The following is a 22,814-nucleotide window of genomic DNA, read 5'->3' on the forward strand; positions in this document are numbered from 1 at the left end:
CCATCTAAAGAAAAAGGATTTTTACTTTTTTCTTTCTAAACTTAATGATTTTTGTTTCTTTTCATTTGTTTGTTTTATTGCACTGGCTAGAACCTCCAGCATAATGTTTAAAAAGAAGTAATGAGAGTAAGCATTCTTGTCTTTACTCCAACATAAAAATTCTTACTCCAAAAAAAAAAAAATAAATCTCACTTATTCATAATGTAGTCATTATATATATAAATATATATGTGTGATGTGTATATATGTATATGCGTGTATATATTTGACTATACATATATGTGTATATGTATGTGCATATATGTATAATTATATATACACATATACATATACATATACATATATGACTACATTATATACATGCACACATGTGTATACATACACATGTGTGTGTGTGTGTATTGGATTTAATTTGCCAATATTTTGTTGAAGAGCTTTGAGTCTATGTTTATACAGGATATTTGTCTGTAATGGCTTTTGTAATAACAGTCAGGTTTTGACACCACATTTACTTATCTCATCCATCTGTCACTTCTCAGTCTGGATTCTAAAGCACTCACTGGCCTTGAGCACTGAGGAATTTCTTTGCTGTGTGCCTCCCCAGATGCAGACTTTCAGCTGACTCTGGCTTTAGTGTACAGCTTCATCATTCTGTGCAAGTCCTGAAGTAGTCACTCAGCTCCTGCTGTGCATCAGATGCTGTTCCTGGGCACTAGACAGGAAGAGCAGAGCAATTCTCAAAATGAACATCAAACCCAACCAGCCCTCAAGTTTAAATCTCAATATTTTCAAAGGCTCTTGGCCAGAATACTTGGTGCTGCCCTAACTCAGGCATTTTACGTTCTGCTGAAACTTTTATAATCTTTATTCATGTGACCTGTGCAGTTCCAATCTCCAGTTCCATTTTAACTTCCAGCTTGGAAACAAGGATGACTCTCTGCCCACTCAGGACTGTGTGTATTCACCCCTGTTGCCTGTACCACTTCCACACCTCTCTCATCCCAGGACTCAGTGCTAAGATATTACCCAATCATTGTACCTAGAGGGAACCCATACAAGCACTCAGATGAGTTAGGAAAGGATTTCCCCAACAGTGACAGCTGTGTAATTCATAATGATTCATTGATTCATTTAATAAATATTTATTGAGTGACAACTACATGCTAAATATAATATAAGTACGTTTTATATTAGACCCTGTAGAACTGATAAGAAAGAAAATATTCATGCTCTCCTAGAGTCTATATCCCATGGGACAAGATAATGATTGAGAAACAGATTCCAGCTTCTAGTACTGCCCAGTGACATGAAGACAGTACACAGAGTGGTTGTGCTGGAGAATTCCAGGTACTGGGGCCCACATGTGGAGGTTCTCATGGAAAGCCTCTAGGAGATACTTTATTTGAGACCTAAACAATCAAAAACATATAAAATTACTCAAGTACCGGGGAAGAGATTCCAGATAAAGTGGAAAGACTTGATGTGGGGACAAGCACGGTGTGTGGGAGGGCTAAAAGAAGGCCAGTGGATCTGGGCACAGTGAATGCAGCAGGGAGTGTGTGAGGTCAGGACAGCAGAGCAGATGGTGTGGCAATCACACAGAGCTTCCCAGTCAAGGTGAGGGGCCTGGAACTTACTCTGATTGAAAACTGCTGCAGGATATTAGGCAAGGATCTCAGCTGAGCTCCTCCCTACACATTTAAAAAGATCATTCCGATTACTGTGCAGAGTGAATTAAAGGGGATTCCAGAATTGAAATCAGAGAAACCAGTTAGTAGTAACAACAGCAGTTGAGGTGAGACGGCAACATGGCTTGGTCCAGAATTATTTCAGTGAATACAGAGGTGAACACCCTGTATTTTGGATGTAGAACCAATAGAATAAAATGATGACTATACTTGGGGTATAGACAATTCTCAATGGAGAATTGTCAATAATTAAAAAACAATTCTTAAGTTGTTAGTTTGAGCAACTAGGTTGATGGTGGTACCATTTATTGCAATGTGGAAAACTCTGGAAAAAACAGATGTGGTGGTGGTGGGAGGTAGAAATCAGGAGTTCCGCTTTGAAAATGTTAAGTTTTATGACCAATTAGATACTCAAGTGCCTAGTGTATGTCAAGTAGGCAATTACATGTACAAATCTCAAATTCAGGGGACAAGTCAGAGCTGGGATGTAATTTTGAGTTATCCAGGAAGATAATATTAATTACTAGACTTGCCCTTGCACTCCCAAAGTCTAATCAAAATTGCTCTTGAAATTCATTTTGAAAGATGCCTTGCATGAGACTGACATACCACCTCTAACTGGTCCAGCACAGCCATATTTTCCTCCAATGATGTTCAAACATTTAACCATTTTGTAGCTGTTTCTTTGATGAAGTCACACTGGCTTGTATTTAGCAGTCATATTGAAGGGAATATACATTTTAAGTCATTATAATCACTTCCAGCATAAAAGTGTAGTAGACATTTCAAACTAAATATTTCCAAAACAGATGTCATGATTTCTTTGTGAAAACTCTATCAAGTTTATTTCTACCCATTAACCTCATCTCAGTACATGATATCCTTATTTACCTTGTTGCTCAGACAACCTAATAATTGTCTCTGTGAGAGGTTCGCAAAATAGATTGAAGGAGTGAAAGATTATATTTCCTCTCCCATTTGTTCTGAGCATAAACAGGCAAGTGTGGTGTCTGGCTTGCAATGTGGGTCCTGATGCGCCCATCCCAGTCATTCACACGCTTGTGCTGTTCTTTCCCATGCTGCACCAAGGTTGGTCTGTGGAACCAAAGAGGATATGGAGAGCTGCTGATGTGTTACAAGATTAGGTATGAAAGGCCTGAGCTTCCATCCAGGGTTCTTTCTCTTGGATCACCTGCTCTGAGAGAACCTGGCTGCCATGTCTTGAAGATACCCAAGAGGCTTCATATGGAGAGGAGGAACTGAGACCCTCCCCACAAAGACAATAGCCAGCAAGAACTGTAGACTGCAGACACCAGCTGTGTGAGTGCATCGTTTTGGAAATGGATCCTTGTTCCTTCCAGGATGTCAATGATACATATCTGACCAACAGGCTGACTGCAGCCTCATGGGAGACCATGAGCCAGAGCTTCCCAGCTAAGCCAGGCTTCTGACCCTCAGAGGCTGTGTAAGATCATAAACGCTTGTGCTTTTAAACTACTAAGTTTTGGATCAATTTGCTCTGCAGTCATGTATAACTAATAGAGCAAGGGAATATTTGTCCCTTCTATGTAAGTTGTGATTTCCAGCTCTGAAGGCAGCTTGGTCTCCTGCCTGCTTGTTTCACTTCCTCTTTTCATTAACACTGAATTCACCATATTTCCGCTAGTGCCACTGCTCCACTCTAACAGTGCCTCTCTCTACATGCATCCTTTTACACATGCAGAAGAGATAAGCATGATACTGAGCTTCAGTGGAAGGGTACCATATTTGGGCTAGAAAGCAAACCACTCATCATATTTACTCACCTGGAGCAATACCTAAGTTGCTTTCTATTCTTTTGATAAAAGGGAAAGCAGTAAATGAATTCTGCTGACTTTTAAAATTAAAGACTGTGGGTTCCTTGTTTTTGGTAATTTCTGAAAATTAACAAAAAGAAAGAAAGCATAGAATATACCAATTGGAAAGGAAATTGGTGAATATTTGCTCCAGCATGCTCATTTTTTTTTTTCAGGGAGAACCACTGTTGTCCACAATGAGGGAGTGAGAGACCAACATGTCTTCATGAATTGAGTGAGAACTTGGATGAGACCTCGGGTGTTCCAATTCAGTGCCTTCACTGTTCCTCCCTGTGTACGGAGCTCCATAGCAATAAATCATTGTCACTCATGACAGAGATGACACTCCCAGAACTCACCACGGGCCAGCATCTTTCTATATTTGTTATATTCACATATTCCCTCACTCCTCATAGGCCTGTTGGGTCAGTACTAGTGTTACTGCCATTTTGCAGGCAAGATAATGAGACACAGTGAGGTTAAGGGGCTTGCCAGTGTTTGCTCTTCGTAATTGGTAAGCCTGAGATTTGAATTCAGGCAGTCTGATTCCAAAGTCTGTCTTCCTGTCTATATTTTTTTATCTATGTACTTTCAGAAAACTGCCTTTTCGTCTCTACATTCATACTGCAGCAGTATATTACAATCTATTCTCAAATACTCATTGGCGGTAACGTTCTGAGTCTACAGGAACTTTTCTCTTCATCATTAATACTATTATATTATCTGAAGTTAGAAACGGCCAAATTTTGCCTCAAACATTTTTTCCAGTTAGAATGAGACATTTATACATTTTTTTTATTGCAGGAAAAATAGTAAATGTTATAGAAATACTATTAAGATACCTTGTGGGATTATTTTTAACTTCTTTCATATAGATTCGAATAGCTCCTGTTTTTTGGTTCTTTTGGTGAGTACATCTCGAAGTGTGTAGATATGGTTGTGGAACCAGATTAAAGCCAATTATAAATCACTTCTTAGGGCTGGTTCTTAAGCCAAAATCTGGATGTAATTTCATTACTACATCATTATCTCCACTTAAAACTCTGCGCTCACCCATTGAAGCACATTTTTGATACCAAGTGCTAATTATAATATAGTACTAGTGGCCTTAAAAGAGGCTGAAATGACATAAATAAACTTGCTTTACCTCAAACTCAGGTCTGGGGGCTCTGAAGCTAGTCCATAAATTCACAAGCCATCTGGCCAGGGTGATCATTTTATTTTTACCTTCAGCTCCTTTGTGTCTCATTCAGTAATGAGTTTGGAGATTATTTTTTTAATACTAGCTGAAGAACTGTCTAGTTTCTAGTCCAGAGAGAACAAGGATGATTTCAGATTGCCTGAAGAAGTGAGTAGAAAGAGGCAACTCAGTTTAACTTATAAACACATGGGAAAGATTACGCCCTTTCTTTTCAAGAGGACTTGATGTTGTCCCATAACTCCAGCCTGATAAGTCTGGCTCCCAGAGACTTAGGAGACTGTTGCTCTGAATTTGCCTTTGAAAGAAAGCTCAGATTGAGTGGAGCTTTTTTTATGGAAGTAGTGTTTACTGAGAGCATCTCTGAGCCAGGTAACTTACCAGGCACCAGGGAAACAACCTTAAAAGCAAACCATCAAAGCGGCATGGTGCCGGTACCAAAACAGAGATATAGACTAATGGTAAAGAACAGAGGCATCGAAGGCAATGTCACACATCTACAACCATCTGATCTTTGGTGAACCTGACAAAAACAAGCAATGGGGAAAGGATTCCCTGTTTAATAAATGGTGTTGGGAAAACTGGCTAGCCATGTGCAGAAAGCAGAAACTGGACCCCTTCCTGACACCTTGCACTAAAATTAACTCCGGATGGATTAAAGACTTAAACATAAGACCTAATATCATAAAAATCCTAGAAGAAAATCTAGGCAAAACCATTCAGGACACAGGCATAGGCAAGGACTTCATGACTGAAACACCAAAAGCATTGGCAACAAAAGCCAAAATAGACAAATGGGATCTAATTAAACGCCAGAGCTTCTGCACAGCAAAAGAAACAATCATTAGAGTGAACCAACAACCAATAGAATGGGAAAAAAGTTTTGCAATCTACCCAGCTAACAATGGGCTAATATCCAGAATCTACAAAGAACTAAAACAGATTTACAAGAAAAAACAAACCCATTTAAAAGTAGGTGAAGGATGTGAACAGATGCTTTTCAAAAGAGACATATGTGAGGCCAACAAACATATGAAAAAATGCTCATCATCACTGGTCATTAGAGAGATGCAAATCAAAACTATATTGAGATACCATCTCATGCCAGTTAGAATGGCGATCATTAAAAAATCTGGAGACAACAGATGCTGGAGAGGATGTGGAGAAATAGGAACACTTTTACACTGTTGGTTGGAGTGTAAATTAGTTCAGCCATTGTGGAAGTCAGTGTGGCAATTCTTCAAGGATCTAGAAATAGAAATTCCATTTGACCCAGCAATCCCATTACTGGGTATATACCCAAAGGATTATAAATCGTTCTATTATAAAGACACATGCACATGTATATTCACTGTGGCACTGTTTACAATAGCAAAGACCTAGAATCCACCCAAATGTCTATCATGATAGACTGCACAAGGAAAATGTAACACATATACACCATGGAATCTATGCAGCCATAAAAAATGATAAGTTCGTGTCCTTTGTAGGAACATGGATGAATCTGGAAACCATCATTCTCAGCAAACTGACACAAGAACAGAAAATCAAACACCACATGTTCTCACTCATAGGTGGGTATTGAACAATGAGAACACATGGACACAAGAAGGGGAGCATCACACTCTGGGGTCTGCTGTGGGGGTTAGGTGAGAGACAGCAGGGGATAGGGAGGTTGGGAAGGGATAGCATGGGGAGAAATGCCAGATATAGGTGACAGGGGATGGAGGCAGAAAACCACCTTGCCACGTATGTACCTATGCAACAACCCTACATGATCTGCACCTGTACCCCAGAACCTAAAGTACAATTTTAAAAAAAGATGGAGGGAGAGTCAACCTCTGTATAAACTTCTCAGCTCACTACAATTCCCCCGCTCCAACAACAAAAAAAGCAAACCATTTCCTATATCCTGGAAGAGTCAACAGGGTAATCTCAGAAACTGCCATGGCACTCACTCCCCAGACCTTCTAGGACACTTTCCATAGGCGGGAATCCCGGCTGCATTTCGCATGCATGTAAGATGTGTCCCTGCTCTTAGGCGGTTTAGAATCTTGTTGGGGAAATGAGCAAATGCAACCAAGTTAAACCCAACAAGAACTTGATTGTCTATACTGTGTGAAAGTAAAACTAGTCAACTTCATCTTCACATGCATGTATGGGGTGTTGAGCATGGCATGGTGGACCTATGCGAGGCACTGCAGGGAATTGGAGAGGGAACGCAGCCAGCAAATGTGGGAACAAAGGAGATCTCAGTAAAGTGGTGGGGGCGGGGAGTGGAAGAAGGAGGATGGGCTTTATCTGGGAAATTAGAGAAAGATTTGCACCAGGCTCAACAGTTGCTTTAAGAGTAATCACGGATGAGCAGGATTTGAGGAAGGAATCAGCCAGTGAGCTAACAAGCCAATTTTCTAATTTGCCAAATTTTGCCTCAAACTTTTTTCCAGTTAGAACAAGACACTTATACTTTTTTGTTTGTTTGTTTGTTTGTTTTTGTTTTAGTTTTTGGCTGGGCGCAGTAGCTCACACCTGTAATCCCACCTTGGGAGGCCAAGGTGGGTGAATCACCTAAGCTCAGGAATTAAAGACCAGCCTGGTCAACATGCTAAAACACCATCTGTACTAAAAATACAGAAATTGCCAGGTGTGGTGGCACACGCCTATAATTCCAGCTACTTGGGAGGCTGAGGCAGGATAATTGCCTGAGCCTGGGAGGTGGATGTTGTGGTGAGCCAAGATTGTGCCACTGCACCCCAATCTGGTGACAGAGTAAGACCCTGTTTCAAAAAAAAAAAAAGAAGAATGACATTGATACATTTTTTTATTGCAGGAAAAATAGTAACTGACTCTGTTTCTTCGATAGAAGGATAATATATCACTTATCAAATATATCTCTTTAACATTTAATATTTATTTATAAAACTGAAAACTGCTATTCTTATGTCCTCAATAGTTTTATATGAGGCATTTCTGTTTTGACATTCTTAAATTACAATATTTGTGTGTGTATATCTGCTAACTACAATCATAGCATACCAAAATATCTCCTACTTATTTAGTATAAATCATAATTGCCTTGAAGAACCATATTTTATGTTATCATTTTTAATGGTGCCCTGATATTAAATAAATATATATCAAATTAAAATGACAATGGAAATAATAAAAATAATGACAATAGCAGCTGGTAAATTATTAGCCTGAAACAGCTGGATGAGATCATTTCCACTAAAAACTTGAGTAGATATTACCCTCCTTAAAAGTTCGATAGCCTCTAGAATGACATATGGAAGTCCAGGAGCAAGTTTCTAGGAATACTGTTTTTGAAAATATTATAAGTTTTCTGCATGAATATGCGACTCCACCAAGGGAAGCAGAGTGGGGAACGTGGGTAGGAAGGAGAGGGGTCCAGGGCATGAGATATGGACAGAAGGCAGTGGTTCCTTTGGATTCTCTAAGGAGCACTATGCTAATGAGACAAGACAAGATTAATGATCCCTAAGCAGAGGTTAAGTGTGCCGCTGACAGGCTCTGTCAGTAAAGCTGAGGGTCGGCTGGAGCCGGGATGTTGGAATGCATGTTCCATCCGCCCTGATGACGCTAAAGGAATTACAGTCGAACTTGCAACGTTGCTGAGGCCCATCACCTAGGACCCGGATTATGATCCGGACAATTAGAATTCAGTAGCTGGGCAAAGGGAGGAAAAACACCAGAAAAGACAAAGAAGAGACAGACAGAGGTTCGAATTCCAAAATAACAAACTGCATTCTTTCTTTGAAATTATCAAGAACTACATCAATAATGCTATGAATGAGGGGAAGGCACACCATGTTTTTTAGTCATCATTTATTTTATAGTTTATCCCCTTTTCTTTACTGAGCATTTTGCATGGCTAAACAGTCTTGGCGTTTTTCTTTTCTGAGTGGAATAAATGTCTATCTGTCTGAGCAAACCGACCAGAGAGTTAGTGTAATTTCTTCTACTGTCTTTACCGAGCACCTGACCATGTCAGCCTGCAGTGTTAGGCTTGGCAAAGTAGATTCACCACAAACAGAGATGTATCACTATTCATATTTATCCCTACTAATTTTTAATACATTATTTTGTAAGTTATACTACTACAAGAATGTTTATTATAAAGCATTTTGAAAATGAATAAAAGAAAAACATAAGCAAAAGCAGAAAGGAAAAGAAATACAAATTCTCTATAATCCATCAACTCAGAGATATCACGGCTCATACTTAGAGGATCTTTTTGTAGGCATGTGTGTGTGTTTTTTCTTTCTTTAATAAAAAACAAAGAAAACAGATTTCAGATTATATTATGTATTACGATGGCTTCAAAATCTGCTCTTATAATCTTACATCATAACTTCTAAGTTTTAGAATCTTCTCAGGTTCAGCAGAACAACTGCTATCCCAAGAAAAACAGAATTGACCTCTCAGGGACTCAAGAAACGTTTTGAGAAGCAAGGTCTAGAGTCCCAGGGAGGTGGGAAGAGCCAAATAAGAGAGTAGATTTAGGGAAAGAGTTTTCTTGTTAAATTAAAAGTGTTTTCTTTGCTAAGAATGATCCTACTTCCTTACCTATTTAAGTTTCCCTTTTCTTCTGGGCTTAGCTTAAATTCTATTATCTCAGAGAAAACTTGGCAGACAAGTCATTTCCAAATTGAGTTCTCTCCTTTAAACTCATAGCACCATGGCCAGCCAGTAGCTCAGCAGATCTCAGCCACGTTTATTGGTGAAGAAGGAGGAAGGCACTGAAACTGACATCTGCTATGGTCAGATGCTGCACAGCCTATTTTATGTATGCTTGCTGTGGCCTGAATCTTTCTGTTCCTCCCAGATTTAGATGTTGAAACCTAATCCCCAATGTGATGGTATTCAGAGGTGGGGTTTCCTGAGGAAATTGATTAGGTCATGAACAGGGAGCCCTCAGGAATGGGATAAGTGCCCTTATCAAACAGGCTCAAGGAAGCTCCTTTGTCCTTCTGCCGCGTAAGGACGCAGTGAGAAGATGCAGTCTATGGCACAGCCAATGGACCCTTGCCAGACTCTGAATCTGCCGGAGTCTTGACCTTAGACTTGTCAGCCTGCAGAACTGGAAAAAATGCATTTCTGTTGTTCACCCAGTTCATGGTATTTTGTTCCAGCAGACTGAGCAGCCTAAGCCAATCCTAATGATACATCTGTGGAAAATATTTCATAAATAGGAAAATGAAAATTTAGCAATTACACCAGGAAGTAGCTACATTTTTTTGTGCCTTCTCTTAACTTGACAAATAAATTCACTTATTCAAATAAGTGATTTCATTGTTATCTCTTATATATCATTTTTCAGTGGAATCTCTACGCCAGTGCTAACTTCTTCCGTCTCATGCCTTTGTGTCGATTCCTTCATGAACTCTTTGAGGGGAAGGTCCACACCTGATTCCCATTCACATTGCCCCTAATAGATTGAAAATAAATGACAGGTGTGGCCCCGAGGCTCCAGTGTAGGTGTTTCAGTTACCATTTAATGTTGCCTGACAATTTGGCCTTTGGGTTTCTTCCCAGCTGTTGGAAAACATAACTTCATCCTCCTAGGAGTTCCTTTCTTTCCCGATATTTCCGCCTCTTGGGTGTAGGTCACAATTTTAGGATCTTAAGAGGTGACAAATGTGGGCTGCTCCTTTGGTGTTTCTTCATGGGGCAGAAGTTGTCATTGTCCTTATCTGCATGGTGCCTACGGTGCCCTTAGGTTTGGTGGCCAGGGCTGGTTACAAAACTTGCAGAGCGCTGTGCAAAGTAAAAATGTGGACCCTTGTTCAAAAGGCAGAAAAAAGGGGCCGCTAAGGATGCTAAACTATAAAGCTTCTTTCTTTTGGTGTCTCCCTTTCATCTTGTGGTGTTTTTGATTTGCTATTCGGTATCTTCCTAAGAAAAATAAAAAAAAAAAAATCTAAATAAACAGTGTGAATTCTACCACTCATCTTTATATTGTGCAATATCAGTTTTAAATACAAACATAGTAGCATTTAACTTGTTTGTAAAATCACCAAAATTGTGCAATATGTATTTTGTAGTTTGTAGGCGCATATACGTTTTGCTCTTACCAAAACAGTGGGAAATCCACCCAAAAGACACCCAAATGCTTTTACATCATTCTTGACACAGGCACCACTACCGATACCCTCTCCCTTTAGCTTACTGATGAGGAAGAAGGAAAAGGACGGTGAGTTGCCTTATTTTTCCCTTTCCTTGTATGTCATCATTTTCTATAAAAGCGGATGTGAGAGAGGTAATCTGAGGAAGAAAGGAAATAATTGGGTCCTTTAATTGTGTTTCTTAGTACACTATTGCCTCTTTTTTGTTTCTAAAACAAGCTCTGGTTCAGTTGGAAAGCATGTTATCTTGGGGCCACAGGCTTCTTGCTGACTCAGTGGTGGACATAACAGGCTTCCCTGGTATCACCTTGAGTCTCCCTGACCTCCCAGCCATTGCGTAGCTCTCAGCATTGTGTCCTTATGGGGAATTATGGATGCTGTATGTAAATGGGTGGCCAGGAAGCAGTACCTTGTGGACAGGCACATTGTGGGTATCATTGTGGGACAGGCACTTCTCCACTGTCCCATCAGATTTTACTTACAAAGCACAAATTCAAAGATAAAAACATTAAGACTTCCAAGATGGCACCACTGGAGCATTAGCCAAGTGTGACCCCTTCCGAGGGCAGAGCCTGTGTGACTGTGCAGACCACATGCCCTCCAAGCTGGCCCTGCCAGCAGCTTTCTGCTAAAGGATCATGCTAGGGTGTAGGACATTTTGTGAACTGTCCTTGATCCTGTCTTGCTGGATAAGCTGTGCTGGGAGAAACAGGATCAGAATACCCCTGCTGTGGGATCCACAGATGTCTCTTTTTCTCTCCCCATGGTGGCCATGAGAAAGGCCTCTCAGACCTCCAGCTGCAGACGGTGTGATTGGCCTGGGGCCTCGCTGCTGCTATAGTTGGAGGCCCTGCAGTCCCTGCCTTCCATGGGTAACTCCTGGGCAATGATGCCGCAGGAATATTGCAGGAGACCTGCTCCTGGGGTCTTGGGATTTGCTGGCACTGTCACCAGGCACTGTGGCCTCCTTGTGCCAAGAAGAGTCATCAGATGGTAGGGAGAATTGACCCGGCCCAGCAGGATAGGGTAGGATTGTTTCTTTACAGTGTGAGCAGGAAGGAACCTTACACCCATGTTAACTGTGAGCAGCTGTGTGCAGCAACTCCAAATGAAAACGGGTGTGATGTCTAAGGGCTCAATGTTTTTGGTGGCACCACCAGCTAGGTGAGCCACTGAGACCTTGTGAGGTGAGAGCTGAATGAGAGATAAATTTAGAATGAATCGAGAAAGGCGAGGAGGAGTCCCAGTGTGGAGCTGAGACCACCTTCAGTGACAGAGGCTGGGGTCTGTCCCACTCACCTGCCTCTTCCTAGTTTGCCCTCAGAGGCCTTGCTCTTCTTAGTCCCTACTTGATCTCTTCTCCTCATCTCTGTATAAGGGTCGCGGTAGACACCTATGGCAAGCCCTGTGATAGGGTTTGGCTGTGTCCCCACCCAAATCTCATGTTGAATTGTAATTCCCAGTGTTGGAGGAAAGGGCATGGTGGGAGGTGATGGGATCATGAAGGCGGATTTTCCCCTTGCTGCTCTCATGATAGTGAGTGAGTTCTCATGAGATCCGGTTGTTTAAAAATGTCTAGCCCCTTCCGCTTCTCTCTCTCTCGCCTGTTGCCAGGCAAAGGGGGTACTCACATCCACCATGACTGCAAGTTTCCTGAGGCCTCCTCAGCAGTGTCTCCTGTGTAGCCTGCAGAACTGTGAGTCAGTTAAACCTCTTCTTTATAAACTACCCAGTCTCAGGTAGTTCTTTATAGCAATGTGAGAATCGACTAATGCACCCCACTAGCTCCAAAGTCCAAGATCCAGTAGGAGAAACAGGGAAGGCTCATTAGCACTTCTGCCTCTAAACCTTCCCTTAAACTTCCCGTCTTGGAGGCTGACCCTGGATGCCAGTCTGTAAGAGAGGAAGAAAGGGAGAACAGCCTCCTCTCTGAAATCCAAAGCAAATTTGCTGTGTGTGGTGCTTTGAGAGCCTGCGAAGGCACTGGTGAGATGGGCCTTTTCACTTTCTGCCTGACCTTCACAATTAGGCTCAGCTCCTAGTGGGCCAGGCTGGGGCTCTGCTCACTGGGGTGCCCTCCAAGACATCTTTCAGAAACAGGTATTCGACCTGCTTTGTCTTGCATGACAGCAGTGCACCAAGTGTCAGATCCTCCCACAGGAAAGGATGAGATTTATTTACATTCTGGGCTTGAAATTCTCTGGCTGCAGTTGTGTTGTGGAAGGAGTTTGTGTGGTACCTCACTCAGTCACCTCCTCCTTCCTCACTGGTGTTTGTTCTTTTTGGATTTCACTTGTTGGGAAGGGATAGCCTCTTGTTCAGAAGATTAAAACGGTGGATAAGTAAATGAGGTGTATCAGCCTATTTACCCCTCTCCTTTTCCTTCCTTTCCACCTTCTCCTGTCTCCATCTAAGCACCAGTCTTCACCGTCCACACCCTCAGGGTTGTCTGATGACAACTTCCATTCCTGTATCTTCACGTACTCTCTCCATGTCTCATGCTCAGCAGCATCTAAATATAAGCAACATGGCCTGCATCTAACACAACCCTTGCTCGGCCTCACCCTATTCTAGCTATTACTCTTGGGCTATGCTGTCCATTAATGCTCAAACCTCTAAAAGCATTGTCCAAACTCCCTTCTCTCTCTCACTCAATGCACAGGTACAGGCACATAGACACACACACACAGAGATAAACAAATAAATAAACCACATAAGTGTAATTTAAAAGATTTGAATGGTGCACAGGAATCCAGTGAAAAGTGAGTGCTTTCTCTAGTATAGGTCACTAGCCACTTAGCTGCCCTCCTAGATGAAATCACCATTATGAATTATGTTTTTATATTCCCTAATGTATACAAGTATATATATATGTATATACACACACATAATATTTTAAATATTTACTAATATACACAAGCATATATAAGTGTGTGTATATATATGCACATATGTTATATATTACGTTATAATATATATTATATATATGTGTGATTGTGGAAGTCCATGTGAGTGAAATTAACAGCCAAGCTTATGATTGTAGCAAAATAGACAGGCAATAAGTTTTTTATATATATGTGCATGTATATATATACATAGTTTCTTTTTATATATACTATATTATATATTGTTTTCATTTTAGGATATGTTTAAAAGGTCCTGTTTCATTTCAGTATAAATAGAACTTCCCCATTGTTTTTCATGACTATATAGTATGCCATGATAGAAATGAGACACAACATACTTCACAAGTTAAGTATTGAGAGGCATTTAATTGATCTTTTGTCCTATTTTATTACAATAGTAATTCAGTTTATCTCCGTGTGTGTGCATTTGTATGTGTGTATGTACAATTATGTCTTAAAGATCAATGATCAGGAATAAAGTTGCTGAATCAAATAATTCGTGTATATAGGGTTGGTACATATTATCGAGTTACCAATTTCTTCTGTGTTTTCTGTTACTGCAATAAAGGGATTTTTTTCACTATCATTACTAGTAAAAGTTCCCCTTTTTGAACTTGCTAATCTGATAAGCAAAAAATTGTCTTATTTTGTTGTGAATTTGCCTGTCTCTTATTATACGTGACACATAATATCTTTTAATGTTTAAGAGTCATTTGTGCTTATACATTCATTTTTGTGCACGCGTGTGTGTGCGTGTGTGTAAGTCTGTGTGTGCACTTGCCTATCTGGTTCTTTGCCAATTTTTCTATTGAGTTGTTTGACTTTTCTGACTATTTTAGAGTGTCTTTATAGTTTAGGAAAGTCAGTACTGTATTTAATTTTTCCAAGTGTGTATTTTATCTTTTGATTTTGTTTAGGGTGGTCTTGTCATCAGAAGTATTTTATTTTGATATGTCCTACTTTATCAATCTTTTCTTTATGGTTTCTGTTTCTGTTCCTGTTCTGAACTTTAAGATGTATTTCTCATTATTTTTAATGGATATTTGACATAATCAGATTTTCATCATGAAAAGACAATTCTAGTTACAATTCAAAAATTAGATGAAGCGATAATGCCTAATAACCATTAGGCAATAAAAAAGGTGATTGTAGAAGTCCATGTGAGTGAAATTAACAGCCAAGCTTATGATGGTGGCAGTGAAAGGGGAAAAACAGGGATGAATTCAACATCTGTTTAGAAGAAAAAATAGATAAGAAATAGAATGGATATGAGAGAGTTTTTTTTTTTTTTTGAGCAAGTGGATAAAGGATGTCATTTACTGAGCTAATATTCCTTTCATTCGGGGGTGAATCAGGAGTGTGGTGTAGGACACATTACCTTTAGGTGGATTTGAGACTTCCTAAGGGAATCACTGAGTACAGCATCTCAGATTGGCTACCAGAGGATGCTTGCGTGAGGAGTGGTGAAATAGTCATGGGTATTTGATGGCATGGGCACACATGAAATTTCTTATGAAGGCAACGTAAAGAGAGCTGAGAGCCAGGAAGGGCTTTGAAGAAGTTCAGCCTTTCTTGGATAACTGTAAGAAGGTGATGCTGTTGAAGGCATGGGTCATGAGTGGGCTTTGGATGCTGCCTGGCTTCTGGGTGTACAAGATGGGATGGACCTTGAGTGGAGGGAGGCTGCTGTGTCACCCGGCCGGCCGGGCACAGGCAAGTCTCTGCAAGGGTCACTTTGGAGAATTCACTGGGCTGGGCTGCTTTGTCTACCAGGGACTCTGGGACACCCATATTTTGCTTTGTATGATTTCCTTCTGCCTTTGTTACCATTGCCATGTTATGAGAGGGGATTCAAGAAACAGATTTCTCTAACTCTACCCCAACATTGACACCAAGTGTCTTCTCTCCACACTGACTCGTTAGTGATGCAAAAAGGTTTCTTCAAGGGAAATATGCTTCATTCTTTCCAGGCAAGATGGCAGAATCTATTAAAGAAATTACATTTGTAACTCAAAATCAGGAGATGAAAGACATGGAGAAAGGGCTTTTCAGCAGTTCTACCTAAATGCCTGCTACCATCTGCCTTGTTATTAGTGTGGTGCATAGAAACAGCCTGGATTTTAAAAGTATATAGACCTTGGTTCAAATCCCAGCACTGTCTCCTGTTGCAGCTGTGGCTTTGAGCAAATGGCTTAACCTTTTTAAACTTCAGTTTTCTCATCTACGAGGTGAGGATAATTGTGTTATTTCCCTGCATTGAATCGAATGAGATGGCGCGGACGAGGGCCAGGCAGAGGCTCTGTCACACAGCAGGTGCTTAATGATCTCTGGTGGGTCTCTTTTTTCTCCATCCACAGCCCAGATCTTTAGTGAGCTCATTCAGTCCTGTGCAAGTACAGCTCTTTTTAACTCCTGTCAAAAAACCAGCAAAATCCTCTGAATTTCATTCTAAGCAACAAAGGATTTCTCAGGTAAAAAGGTCCATTTGTGCTCTAACTAACATTGCCACTGGTTTCTGGGTAACTGTAGTTGGTGAACAAAATAGTCATAGAGACGGTAGAGGACAAGATCCACAATCTTAAAAATTCATCCGTTCGGAGCAAGAAGACAGCCAGTGAGAAGTGTGGTGGCAAAGCGATGTGATGATTAGAGAAAAGTGTATACTGATTTTAAGGCTAGACACTGGAACTAGGGCTTCTTATGGCATTACAGTCAATCTATTAATCTTTTGAGAGACATAAAAAATCCCTTGTTGACATCACCTAAGCCACCCCGTACAGGAAAGATTGTGACATTTCTAATCCAAAGACTAATTTATGTACATCTCATTTTAGAGCACCTGGGCACGATATTCCATCTGATGCAAACATTCAAAGCCTACCATGTTTTGAGAGAGAAGCACACACCTGTGATGACAGGTGGAGCTATCCTGGCACTGGGCCAGTGTGCACGACACACCACATCCCAGTCTCTGGCACTTGCTGCTGGTGCAATGGGTTGTGCCAGACATTTGCCTTCTCTGGCCCCAGGAGTCCTCACCTTTAAAACGACAATAGAATGTACCCTTTGACCTCTATGGTCCTTTCCAATCTGACAAACTATGACACGGAAGGCCTGGGGACCTTTGTGATTTCACCAGGGCTAGTATTGGTTTTACAATCCCAGGAAGGACTCTGTCTCTCATATGAGCGAATTTTACTCTTTTATTATTTGCATCTCATTGTGCAGCAAAGCATGTATCATTGGTTAATTAATGCTGCCAGCACGGCACTCTGCTAAATGATTGTTTAGCCTAGAGTGGAATAAAATGCCACAATGACCGGTACAGTATCATTATGTAATGGAAAATTAAAAATCTGATAATTTGATTGGAAGTCTCAGGTGAGTTTTTTGTATAAAAATGTTAACCTCAAGTAGCTCTAAGCAGGTAAATGTTTTATTCATCCCACTGATACGAAATAAATGCTTATGATATAAATTATGTATAATTAATGCTCCTGGGATAAAAAAATGTATGCTAATAGGTTGTCAGTTAATTAAGAAGGCATATGAGGTAAACAAAGTTGGTTATGATTTATCTTGGGACCATAAACAGAAATCGTGCCTTAAATAATCTCTTTAAAAAATTACATTATATGGCAAATCCTACATTCTCCTCCAGAGTGGCCACCTAATGGTATAGAGCAAGTGTTCAGAGGAGATGTTAAATGAGGAACCAGCTCGGGAGAGCAGGCGAGGCTGCAGGCCTCCCAACCACAGCCCAGTGGCGGTGGTCTCCTACGAGCAGTCCTGGTCCCCTCAGTAACATTTTCTGAAATGTCGGTCTTTTGGAAGCCAGAGGGTACATTTAAAAAGAGAAGGAAAAATACATCAACTAATGAAAACTTGAAAAAGTTTGCCGATTTTAGAGGCTGTCTTTGCCATTCTGGCTAATTTTATCTTCTTTGAAACTGCCTAGCAGATACAATGCACTCTTCCCTGTATGTGGCTGAGGAAAGTCACAGTGACGGCAGAGAGGGACTGGAAAAAGATATCCTCTGAGTATTTCTGAGCTCCATTGGCCACACATGCATTAATTCACTTGTTCATTCATTCAACAAACATTTCTTCACTAGTACCGTGCTCAGCGTGGAGGGTAAACACGTGCGTATGTGTTGCCATCTTGTCTCTTTTCTCCTCTCGTAAAGAGCCTTTCATTGACCCATGGGATGTGGGTATTCAGGTGAAAATATCCAGCTAAGAGATGGATATAGGAGCTTAAAAATCTGGGGGAAAATAACATCTTAGGTTATTTGAGTTGTGTGAGCAGGGGACAGAGGGACGTGGCCTGAGATGATGTCCAGGCGATGTTCAGCAGGGAAAGGCGCTCCGCTCCAATCAGTGGGTCAGAAGGGCACTTGGAGGAGCCTCTAGGAAGGCAGAGTCACCCGCTATGTCACTTCAGCAGAGACTCAGCCAGGAGAAAATGAAAAGTTTCAGGTAGACTTGGAAATTATGCGAGTTTGGTGGAAGCACCTATAGCAAAGTGGAGGGTTCAGGCTCCACCACACCCCCTCAAAAGGGGGTCCAGAAGCAGGCAGAAGATCACGGTGATCTCGCCAGAGACCAGTTTTCATGAGAGGTGAGCAGGGGAGAGGTTTTGGATGGTGAAGCCAACATAGGAGGAGTCAGTTTGGAGGGTAATTCAGGCTCAAGAGTGAGACATGAAAGAGCGGCCCAGTTTTGGGGATTTGAGAGATGTGCTTTTTTATAAACTGCTGGAAAGAGCCCTTAAAGGAAGATGGGAGGACTCAGGGTGCGGGGGAATGGTTTTGCATGAAGGACTCAAGGCCATGCTCCTCCCAAAGGCAGGAGAAAAGGGGATGAGGATGGTGAGGGCCTCTCTGCAGGTGTACGGGCAGAGGGGCTGGGATGACCTATTGGCTTCAGGTTCTTCTGAATAGAAGTTCAGGATAGAATGCTGGAACAGGTGAAGGAGGTCCAGTGAGAAACTACAATCATGGTGAAGATTGTCATCAAGAGAAACAGGCGATGAAGTTCACCAAGGACAAGAAAAAGCCGAATTGCCTTCTTCAAAGGATGGTTTTCTTCCATCTGCAGTTCATTCTTTCTGTTATGCAGAGGAGATGGGGGAATGTGGGAGATGGCGAACTCTGTGAGATGGGAGACTCTGTGAGATGGCAGACTGTGAGATGGGGGACTCTGTGAGATGGGGGACTTTGTGAGATGAGGACTCTGTGAGATGGGGGACTCTGTGAGATGAGGACTCTGTGAGATGGAGGACTATGTGAGGTGGAGGATTCTGTGAGATGGAGGACTCTGTGAGATGGAGAACTCAGACGGAGGACTAAGTGAAGTGGAGGACTCTGTGAGATGAGGGACTGTGTGAGGTGGAGGACTATGTGAGATGGAGGACTCTGTAAGATGGGGGACTTTGTGAGATTAAGTACTGTGAGGAGACGGGGGACTCTGTGAGGAGATGGACTATGTGAGATGGAGGACTCTGTGAGATGGAGGACTACGTGAGGTGAGATGCAGGACTCTGGGGAGATGGGGGACTCTGTGAGATGCAAGACTCTGTGAAATGGAGGTCTCTGTGAGGTGGAGGATTCTGTGAGGAGATGGAGAACTCTGAATTGGGGGACTCTTTGAGTTGGGGGACTCTGAGGAGATGGGGGAATGTGTGAGGAGATTGAGGATTCTGTGAGATGGAGGACTTCTCTTTCTGCAAGGAGGATTGTCAGTCTTCCTTTCTTTTACGCAGAGGAGATGGAGGATCCTGAAGGGAATTTCTCTTCTCTTGTATTCTGCATACTCCTGCGGTGGGAGTTTAAAATGCTCATTTTACCAAACCCTCTCCTATAGTTTTATGAGACATTAAAAGTTCTCTCTCTTTTTTCCAAATGAGAAAATAGCATTTTATCTGATTTCAGAGATTCACAATCTCCATTATAGCAGGATGTAAAAAAGAGAAGACATTGCTCTAGATGAGACCCTGACAGGCAGCTGCCAATCCCACAGGCTGTTCTCATCCCGGCCCAGTACCAAGGATGTGTGAGAGTTCTTCCTAAGAAAGGTGGGAAGAGCTGCTTAGAATTGGCAGATCCTCAATCTCTTGAGTTATATACTTTGATGAGGGTTGTTACAGAGCCCCACAAATGCATGAGGGACCCTACACAGTGGGGGCAGAAATCCCATCAGACTTGATCTTTGCCTCATTCAGACAGACAAAACTCACAGCACTTTCACAGATAGGGGCGTCACTTTGAGTGACTCGGCATTTACAAACTGAGAAGGGTTTCTGAGCTACAGGTGAAAAATTATACCATCCTTCCATAAAGCTAGTCGTGTTGTGAAGTGGGAGATCTGCATAGAATCAATAGATTCTGTCTGAGAGTCAAGTTTGACCCTGACAGGAGCTGGGTTACTGACCAAATTAGCTACCTTCAATTTCCCAATCCGTGAAACAGGAATTCCAATTCCTGCTTCCCAGGACAGTGTCAGGTTATGAAAATATCCCCAACATATTGTCTCCCGCCTAATAAACAGTAGTACTGTTTTCATTGTACTTGAAGATATTCGTAATTGTCGTAATTGTCACCCTCATCTTCGTAACCGTGTCCCTGAAACTTATTAACTATAAATTTTAAATAATTTACTCTTGTCAGTCAGGAAAATAGAAGACACTCCAGGTATCCCCAGTCTAAATGTTTTCTAATGTAACATTTTTATTAAATAGAAGATTCATAGAAAAAATGCACAAATATTAACAGTGAATTTCAATGAACTTTTACAAACTGAACATGCCATGTAACAAGAAGGCAGAGCGAGAAGTTCGACATTAACAAGAAGTCCCTCTCCTCATGGTCATTCCCTCCCCAAAGTAGCCACTATTCTAAGTTCTAAAGCCATGGATTTTTCTTCTGATTTTTAAGTTTTATGTAAATGGAATTACCCCAGGATGTATTTTTTTGTATTTGGGCTATTTTGATTTTGATTCATCAAAATTGTGATTTTTGGGGAAAATTTGTGGTTATTTCATTCTCATTCCTTTATCGTGTCACGTGTATGAATACATCACAGTCTATTCTGTGGATTGATTGATGGGTTGTTTGTAATATGAACTACTCAAATATTGCTGTTATATTCATATGTCTTTTGTGAACATGTGTGTACATTTCTATTAATATATATGTAGAGGTAGAATTGGAGGATGTTGGATCGATGGATGTTCAGCTTGAGTAGATAATTTCAGTTTTCCAGAGTTTTCCAACAACATGCAAGCATAGTTGTACCAATTTACTCTTAAAAGTGGGTGAGTTCCAGTTGCTCCAAACACAATGCTTCGTTTTGTCTGTCATTTAAATGACAGACTTTCTCTTGTGTATATAGTGGTTTTAATTTGCATTTATCTAATAATTACTTAATTTGAGACATTTTTAACATGCTTTTGGCTATTTAGGTATTGTTTTTTGAGGTACCTATTGAAGTCTTTCTCCTACCTTGAGATGTCTGCCTTTTTTATTGATTTGTGTAAATGTTTGTATATTCTGGGTAGTCTTCTCAAATATGTGTCATGCAAATATCCTTTTTTATTTTGTGGCTTGACTTCTCCTAATGACGTCTTTTGATATGCAGACATTATTAAATTTAATGGAGTTCTGTTTGTCATTTTGTGTTTCGTGGGTAGCAATGTTTGGTGTCTTGTATAAGATCTACCTACTTTAAGGTTGTGAAGATGCTCTTGTATGTTTTCTTTTAAACATATTGTTTTACTTTTCTTTTCACGTGTAGATCTATGCTCTGTCTGGATTTTGTTTTTATGAGGTAGGGGTCAGGATTTATTCTCTACCCCAACTCTGTGTGTTGACCCACATTATGTGTTAATAAGATAACTCTTTTATCACAGGAAGTTTTTAATGCAAGGAAATAAAACTAGCAAAATTTTGAAAAAGCCAGGGCAACGAAGGAATGTGAAGTATTGCTGAAGTTCTCAGCTTGCCACACGACAGCAGGAGCTGTGGAGGAGCTTGCCTGGGAACTGCTGAAACAATGGCATCTGCTTCCTCCCCACACTGGTCTATGAGTCACCTGTGCTTCTTCTCACCACAGCTGCTGGAGGACACGGACCTCTTCCTTTTCATGGAAGCTGATGGGGAAGGGATTCTAAGAAACGCAGTCCTAGGCTTTGTCTTGGGGACAAAGCTGTAGAGGAGACTCCAGGATGCCAAAGTGTAAACATAGTTCACATAGTCACTAACATTCTTGTGCCTGTGATGCAGAAGTTAATTTTGAAGTTGGGTTAGATGGTCTCTAAGAACTTTCTACCTCAAACGTTCATTAAAACATTAGATATTATTAATAAATTTTATTCATTCATTCAGGTATTGAACTAGGCCATGAACAAAAAAAGAAAAAGAAGGAAAAGCACTTTTATCAGAGGCACTTCGAGTACCACTGAAACAGGAGCATGCAAACAGATGACGCGGTGCAGGAAAATAATGGCTGTGACTGTAGGAATACACCGTGCAGCAGGTTATAGGTGACGGTGTATCCAGACCACCCGAAAGATGCCCTGCAGTGTTACTGGAAGGCCGTGTAGAATCCTGCCTGGAGGAGCGAGCAGGAACTGGGAGCCCCAGAGAAAGAACAGCAGGTGTGCCCAGGGATGCCATTGTAGTACCTGGGAAAATGTAAACTCAAGCTTTGTTTTCTTTTATCTTGAATTTCTTGAGGAAAACCACAGGTGCCTTCAAGGAAACAGATGGAAGTTGTAATCTGTTTTGTGTAACCAAAGCATTAGGCAGTGTTTGTATGGCACCGGGCAAGTTACTTCCTCTCTGTGCTGTGATCTCTTCTCTCAGTTAAATCTCCAGGATTCTTTGTGCCTCTTGCAGTTTGGGCTCTTGAGGGTTCTTGAGTTTGTTCTTCCTCTGCACTTTATTTGCAATTGCAAATATTCAGGCATGTCGGGCTGACAAGTTAGAGACAAACGCATCTAGGCTGCTTTCCCTTCTCTACCGGTTTCTTTCCAGAATCGT

The 22,814-nt window shown here is 41.1% G+C and overlaps 1 long non-coding RNA gene across 2 annotated transcripts in view; it reads left to right on the plus strand.

The window, feature by feature from the left end:
• The window catches only part of LOC118147411 (uncharacterized), a 212,384-nt gene that overhangs the window by 176,827 nt on the left and 12,743 nt on the right, over positions 1–22,814 (plus strand). The window contains exon 7 of one of the 2 annotated variants that reach the window (XR_008476481.2): positions 3,700–8,677. The exons of the other annotated variant lie outside the window; for it this stretch is intronic. This is a non-coding gene — a long non-coding RNA (uncharacterized LOC118147411). Of the gene's footprint in view, positions 1–3,699; positions 8,678–22,814 lie in introns of those variants that run through there. 2 annotated transcript variants of the gene reach the window in all.

The sequence above is a fragment of the Callithrix jacchus genome, chromosome 14 (genome assembly GCF_049354715.1).
Source record: "Callithrix jacchus isolate 240 chromosome 14, calJac240_pri, whole genome shotgun sequence".
NCBI lineage: Eukaryota > Metazoa > Chordata > Mammalia > Primates > Cebidae > Callithrix > Callithrix jacchus.